The sequence below is a fragment of the Penaeus chinensis genome, chromosome 20 (assembly GCF_019202785.1).
Source record: "Penaeus chinensis breed Huanghai No. 1 chromosome 20, ASM1920278v2, whole genome shotgun sequence".
NCBI lineage: Eukaryota > Metazoa > Arthropoda > Malacostraca > Decapoda > Penaeidae > Penaeus > Penaeus chinensis.
Genome location: NC_061838.1, coordinates 12,292,218 through 12,299,717, shown reverse-complemented (window position 1 = coordinate 12,299,717; position 7,500 = coordinate 12,292,218). Strand labels below are relative to the sequence as shown.

At 49.7% G+C, this 7,500-nt stretch overlaps 1 protein-coding gene across 1 annotated transcript in view; it reads left to right on the top strand.

Annotated features, from left to right (window-relative positions):
• The first annotated feature begins 5,228 nt into the window (after window positions 1–5,228).
• The window catches only part of LOC125036168 (26S proteasome non-ATPase regulatory subunit 10-like), a 9,185-nt gene continuing 6,913 nt past the window's right edge, over window positions 5,229–7,500 (top strand). The window contains exon 1 of the mRNA XM_047628605.1: window positions 5,229–5,413. The gene's annotated coding sequence lies outside the window, so the exon portion shown is untranslated. The remainder of the gene's footprint in view (window positions 5,414–7,500) is intronic.

Below are 7,500 nucleotides of genomic sequence, written 5' to 3'. Positions count from 1 at the left end.
TTGAAGACCAAAGCGACAGAATTTAGTGTGAGGCCCGCAGGCCTCCCTTCTCTGCCTTCCCTCACCTTTTTTTCCACCTCCCATTCCTTACCCTTCCCCATTCCTTTCCCTCTCCTAGCCTCTGTGCCTCTTCCTTTCCCTCTCCTAGCCTCTGTGCCTCTTCCTTTCCCTCTCCTAGCCTCTGTGCCTCTTCCTTTCCCTCTCCTATCCTCTGTGCCTCTTCCTTTCCCTCTCCTAGCCTCTGTGACTCTTCCTTTCCCTCTCCTAGCCTCTGTGACTCTTCCTTCCCCTCTCCTAGCCTCTGTGCCTCTTTCTTTCCCTCTCCTAGCCTCTGTGCCTCTTCCTTTCCTTCTCCTAGCCTCTGTGCCTCTTCCTTTCCCTCTCCTAGCCTCTGTGCCTCTTCCTTTCCCTCTCCTAGCTTCTGTGCCTCTTCCTTTCCATCTCCTAGCTTCTGTGCCTCTTCTTTTCCCTCCCCTAGCTTCTGTGCCTCTTCCTTCCCCTCTCCTAGCCTCTGTGCCTCTTCCTTTCCCTCTCCTAGCTTCTGTGCCTCTTCCTTTCCCTCTCCTAGCCTCTGTGCCTCTTCCTTTCCCTCTCCTAGCCTCTGTGCCTCTTCCTTTCCCTCTCCTAGCCTCTGTGCCTCTTCCTTTCCCTCTCCTAGCCTCTGTGCCTCTTCCTTTCCCTCTCCTAGCCTCTGTGCCTCTTCCTTTCCCTCTCCTAGCCTCTGTGCCTCTTCCTTTCCCTCTCCTAGCCTCTGTGCCTCTTCCTTTCCCTCTCCTAGCCTCTGTGCCTCTTCCTTTCCCTCTCCTAGCCTTCTGTGCCTCTTCCTTTCCCTCTCCTAGCCTCTGTGCCTCTTCCTTTCCCTCTCCTAGCCTCTGTGCCTCTTCCTTTCCCTCTCCTAGCCTCTGTGCCTCTTCCTTTCCCTCTCCTAGCCTCTGTGCCTCTTCCTTTCCCTCTCCTAGCTTCTGTGCCTCTTCCTTTCCCTCTCCTAGCCTCTGTGCCTCTTCCTTTCCCTCTCCTAGCCTCTGTGCCTCTTCCTTTCCCTCTCCTAGCCTCTGTGCCTCTTCCTTTCCCTCTCCTAGCCTCTGTGCCTCTTCCTTTCCCTCTCCTAGCCTCTGTGCCTCTTCCTTTCCCTCTCCTAGCCTCTGTGCCTCTTCCTTTCCCTCTCCTAGCCTCTGTGCCTCTTCCTTTCCCTCTCCTAGCCTCTGTGCCTCTTCCTTTCCCTCTCCTAGCCTCTGTGCCTCTTCCTTTCCCTCTCCTAGCCTCTGTGCCTCTTCCTTTCCCTCTCCTAGCCTCTGTGCCTCTTCCTTTCCCTCTCCTAGCCTCTGTGCCTCTTCCTTTCCCTCTCCTAGCCTCTGTGCCTCTTCCTTTCCCTCTCCTAGCCTCTGTGCCTCTTCCTTTCCCTCTCCTAGCCTCTGTGCCTCTTCCTTTCCCTCTCCTAGCCTCTGTGCCTCTTCCTTTCCCTCTCCTAGCCTCTGTGCCTCTTCCTTTCCCTCTCCTAGCCTCTGTGCCTCTTCCTTTCCCTCTCCTAGCCTCTGTGCCTCTTCCTTTCCCTCTCCTAGCCTCTGTGCCTCTTCCTTTCCCTCTCCTAGCCTCTGTGCCTCTTCCTTTCCCTCTCCTAGCCTCTGTGCCTCTTCCTTTCCCTCTCCTAGCCTCTGTGCCTCTTCCTTTCCCTCTCCTAGCCTCTGTGCCTCTTCCTTTCCCTCTCCTAGCCTCTGTGCCTCTTCCTTTCCCTCTCCTAGCCTCTGTGCCTCTTCCTTTCCCTCTCCTAGCCTCTGTGCCTCTTCCTTTCCCTCTCCTAGCCTCTGTGCCTCTTCCTTTCCCTCTCCTAGCCTCTGTGCCTCTTCCTTTCCCTCTCCTAGCCTCTGTGCCTCTTCCTTTCCCTCTCCTAGCCTCTGTGCCTCTTCCTTTCCCTCTCCTAGCCTCTGTGCCTCTTCCTTTCCCTCTCCTAGCCTCTGTGCCTCTTCCTTTCCCTCTCCTAGCCTCTGTGCCTCTTCCTTTCCCTCTCCTAGCCTCTGTGCCTCTTCCTTTCCCTCTCCTAGCCTCTGTGCCTCTTCCTTTCCCTCTCCTAGCCTCTGTGCCTCTTCCTTTCCCTCTCCTAGCCTCTGTGCCTCTTCCTTTCCCTCTCCTAGCCTCTGTGCCTCTTCCTTTCCCTCTCCTAGCCTCTGTGCCTCTTCCTTTCCCTCTCCTAGCCTCTGTGCCTCTTCCTTTCCCTCTCCTAGCCTCTGTGCCTCTTCCTTTCCCTCTCCTAGCCTCTGTGCCTCTTCCTTTCCCTCTCCTAGCCTCTGTGCCTCTTCCTTTCCCTCTCCTAGCCTCTGTGCCTCTTCCTTTCCCTCTCCTAGCCTCTGTGCCTCTTCCTTTCCCTCTCCTAGCCTCTGTGCCTCTTCCTTTCCCTCTCCTAGCCTCTGTGCCTCTTCCTTTCCCTCTCCTAGCCTCTGTGCCTCTTCCTTTCCCTCTCCTAGCCTCTGTGCCTCTTCCTTTCCCTCTCCTAGCCTCTGTGCCTCTTCCTTTCCCTCTCCTAGCCTCTGTGCCTCTTCCTTTCCCTCTCCTAGCCTCTGTGCCTCTTCCTTTCCCTCTCCTAGCCTCTGTGCCTCTTCCTTTCCCTCTCCTAGCCTCTGTGCCTCTTCCTTTCCCTCTCCTAGCCTCTGTGCCTCTTCCTTTCCCTCTCCTAGCCTCTGTGCCTCTTCCTTTCCCTCTCCTAGCCTCTGTGCCTCTTCCTTTCCCTCTCCTAGCCTCTGTGCCTCTTCCTTTCCCTCTCCTAGCCTCTGTGCCTCTTCCTTTCCCTCTCCTAGCCTCTGTGCCTCTTCCTTTCCCTCTCCTAGCCTCTGTGCCTCTTCCTTTCCCTCTCCTAGCCTCTGTGCCTCTTCCTTTCCCTCTCCTAGCCTCTGTGCCTCTTCCTTTCCCTCTCCTAGCCTCTGTGCCTCTTCCTTTCCCTCTCCTAGCCTCTGTGCCTCTTCCTTTCCCTCTCCTAGCCTCTGTGCCTCTTCCTTTCCCTCTCCTAGCCTCTGTGCCTCTTCCTTTCCCTCTCCTAGCCTCTGTGCCTCTTCCTTTCCCTCTCCTAGCCTCTGTGCCTCTTCCTTTCCCTCTCCTAGCCTCTGTGCCTCTTCCTTTCCCTCTCCTAGCCTCTGTGCCTCTTCCTTTCCCTCTCCTAGCCTCTGTGCCTCTTCCTTTCCCTCTCCTAGCTCTGTGCCTCTTCCTTTCCCTCTCCTAGCCTCTGTGCCTCTTCCTTTCCCTCTCCTAGCCTCTGTGCCTCTTCCTTTCCCTCTCCTAGCCTCTGTGCCTCTTCCTTTCCCTCTCCTAGCCTCTGTGCCTCTTCCTTTCCCTCTCCTAGCCTCTGTGCCTCTTCCTTTCCCTCTCCTAGCCTCTGTGCCTTTTCCTTTCCTCTCCTAGCTTCTGTGCCTCTTCCTTTCCCTCTCCTAGCTCTGTGCCTCTTCCTTTCCCTCTCCTAGCCTCTGTGCCTCTTCCTTTCCCTCTCCTAGCCTCTGTGCCTCTTCCTTTCCCTCTCCTAGCTCTGTGCCTCTTCCTTTCCCTCTCCTAGCTCTGTGCCTCTTCCTTTCCCTCTCCTAGCCTCTGTGCCTCTTCCTTTCCCTCTCCTAGCTTCTGTGCCTCTTCCTTTCCCTCTCCTAGCTTCTGTGCCTCTTCCTTTCCCTCTCCTAGCCTCTGTGCCTCTTCCTTTCCCTCTCCTAGCTTCTGTGCCTCTTCCTTTCCCTCTCCTAGCTTCTGTGCCTCTTCCTTTCCCTCTCCTAGCCTCTGTGCCTCTTCCTTTCCCTCTCCTAGCCTCTGTGCCTCTTCCTTTCCCTCTCCTAGCTCTGTGCCTCTTCTTTCCCTCTCCTAGCATCTGTGCCTCTTCCTTTCCCTCTCCTAGCTTCTGTGCCTCTTCCTTTCCCTCTCCTAGCTTCTGTGCCTCTTCCTTTCCTCTCCTAGCTTCTGTGCCTCTTCCTTTCCCTCTCCTAGCTCTGTGCCTCTTCCTTTCCTCTCCTAGCTTCTGTGCCATCTTCCTTTCCCTCTCCTAGCTTCTGTGCCTCTTCCTTTCCCTCGCCTAGCCTCTGTGCCTCTTCCTTTCCCTCTCCTAGCTTCTGTGCCTCTTCCTTTCCCTCTCCTAGCTCTGTGCCTCTTCCTTCCCTCTCCTAGCTTCTGTGCCTCTCCTTTCCCTCTCCTAGCCTCTGTGCCTCTTCCTTCCCTCTCCTAGCTCTGTGCCTCTTCCTTTCCTCTCCTAGCTTACTGTGCCTCTTCCTTTCCCTCTCTAGCTCTGTGCCTCTTCCTTTCCCTCTCCTAGCCTCTGTGCCTCTTCCTTTCCTCTCTCTGTGCCTCTCTCCTAGCTCTGTGCCTCTTCCTTTCCCTCTCCTAGCTTCTGTGCCTCTTCCTTTCCCTCTCCTAGCTCTGTGCCTCTTCCTTTCCCTCTCCTAGCCTCTGTGCCTCTTCCTTTCCCTCTCCTAGCCTCTGTGCCTCTTCCTTTCCTCTCCTAGCCTCTGTGCCTCTTCCTTTCCCTCTCCTAGCTTCTGTGCCTCTTCCTTTCCCTCTCCTAGCCTCTGTGCCTCTTCCTTTCCCTCTCCTAGCTTCTGTGCCTCTTCCTTTCCCTCTCCTAGCCTCTGTGCCTCTTCCTTTCCCTCTCCTAGCTTCTGTGCCTCTTCCTTTCCCTCTCCTAGCCTCTGTGCCTCTTCCTTTCCCTCTCCTAGCTTCTGTGCCTCTTCCTTTCCCTCTCCTAGCCTCTGTGCCTCTTCCTTTCCCTCTCCTAGCCTCTGTGCCTCTTCCTTTCCCTCTCCTAGCTTCTGTGCCTCTTCCTTTGCCTCTCCTAGCTTCTGTGCCTCTTCCTTTCCCTCTCCTAGCCTCTGTGCCTCTTCCTTTCCCTCTCCTAGCTTCTGTGCCTCTTCTTTTCCCTTCCCTAGCTTCTGTGCCTCTTCCTTTGCCTCTCCTAGCTTCTGTGCCTCTTCCTTTCCCTCTCCTAGCTTCTGTGCCTCTTCCTTTCCCTCTCCTAGCCTCTGTGCCTCTTCCTTTCCCTCTCCTAGCCTCTTTGCCTCTTCCTTTCCCTCTCCTAGTCTTACTTCAGTTGCTTTTTTCTCCTATTCTCTTATTCTACACTGTCCTTTTACTCTTTCCTCTCTCTGGTAACTCTCCTATTCTGTGTATTTGCCTTATACCCAAAAGATTTCCTCTCAGAACTGCCTAGACTTAAGCCTCCATGCCTATCTAATGATGTTTTTTTCCCCCCATTCCTTCTTCTTCCACTCCTTTTCCCTCTGCCCTAAGCCTTGTTCCTGTTCCTTTTACTTCAGTCTATCCCTTCCACAACCTAATTCCTGCCCTAAATCCTGGCCACGGAAAAATAGGAAGATCCTGGAGGACATATGACATACGGATCGGCTGTCACTCCCCACATCTTATACCCTTTCACATGTTCACTCTGGCCATTAGACAGGTATTTTATTTAAATTATTGTACATTTTAAAGTAACTTTCTTTTTTTTTCAACGCTTAACGCCTCCTTTTTATTTTTTATTTGTCGGGTCTTTTAGATGTTATTGTTATTGTTTACCAGAGTGCCGCTCTTATTTGTTTGTTTTTAAATTTAATTTATTTGCCAAGCATGATTTTAGTTTTGCTATTTTTCTCTTACCTGCTCTTTTTATAGTTTGTTTGCTGAGCCAACAGAAGCCCTGTTTGCCTGTTTGTTTGTTTGTTTACAATTTCTAGTCACAAATTATTTTTGGTATCTTTCCCTCTTTTGTTAATTATCAAGCACTGACTTTGTACCTTACATTATGTTCTGTGATAATTCTTATTATTTTTATGATTCTAGAAGACTGTCTACGGGTTTTATTCACCGTAATGCTTCTGCCAATATTATTTTTTGTTCGGTTTATCTTTTCAGTTTTATTATTTGTGATTTTTATAATTAAGTTTTACTTTTTACCAGTTCTGTAGTGTGTTTTATGTTATCTCCCAAAACAAATTGTATTGTAAATATTCTTTTTTATCAAAACTCTGTATTCCTTTGTTTCACTTCGCATATATAAGGGGGGGGGGGGGGGGATTCCGACTAATAAACAGTGTTAAGACCGAACGTGTATTTTGTGTGTTCTCCACGGATCTTACAGTGAGACGGCGTCGAACCGGAGAAAAGGTTGTATCTGACTTCATGATTTGCCTTACTTTCTGAAAGCTGGGTGTGAATAGATTTATGAAGGGACACTTTAGTGCATCACCACGCGACCTCATAGATGCCCACACTTCCTTGAGGGCTTATAAGGGAACCCAGATCCTTTTTGTTTATTTTTTTCACGGGGTAAACAGGGCCTACCTATCCAGGCCCTTATTCTCTCGACCCTCTTCACGAGCGTCACCACTTCGAGGATGCATTCATGAGAAGCCTCCTCCTACAGATACCCTTACATTAGCATTAACATCCAAAACAAATATTCACTTCTCAGCGACAAAGATCTCAACATTGACCAAATCAACAAACAGTTCAATGACATGATAAAGGAAGATGCACTTGAAGTAGGCGGTAAGAACGTCAAACAAAACTCCAGTAAGCTCTCGATAGAAACTATAGATCTTATGCAAAAACGTAGGGTCATGAAAGTATCATCAAATAGGGAGAAAATAGAATTAGCTGAACTAACAAAAACTATAAACAAAAAGAAGAGAGAAGATGTACAGAAATTCAATACTCAAATAATAAATGAAACAGTGATCTCAGGTACCAGCATGAAAACAGCTAAGAGGAGACTTGAAATACGGAGAAATCAAATGTATGCAATAAAGAAAACAGGCAGAGAAGTGACATAGAATAATAATGAAATCATAAGAGTAGTGGAAAACTTTTACAGGGATCTATACAACGCAAATGAACAGCCGCGGATAGAAGTGAATGCGGTAACTAGAGAAGTACCTAACATCACGACAGAAGTAATAAAGAGAGCTCTTAAAGGCATGAAGAGAAAGAAAACACCAGGTGAAGACGGTATTAGAATAGACCTTATAATAGACGCAGGAGAAATTAGTCTTTTTAACAAATGCCTTCTCAATGGACAAATTCCGAAAGCCTGGGGAAATGCAACAATTATTTTGATTCATAAAAAAGGGTACAGGAAGGATCTAAAAAACTACCGACTCATAAGTCTCCTTTCAGTTACTTACAAACTGTTCACTAAAATCATCACAACTCACATCTCTGACAGTCTGGATTTTAACCAGCCTAGAGAACAGGCAGGCTTCCGCAGTGGATTCTCAACAACAGACCGCATACAAACGCTTACCCAAATAAGAGAAAAAATAAACGAATATAGGAAACCCCTGTGTATGGCATTCATCGATTATGAAAAGGCATTTGACTCTGTACAAATACCAGCAGTACTAGAAGCTATTCGAAGACAGGGAGTAGAGGAGGTATATTGTAAAATATTTGAAGATATATACGAAGATGGGACAGCGACTATCAAGCTCCTCACAGAAACCGATAAAATGCGAATTAAGAAAGGTGTTAGACAGGGCGATACCTTCT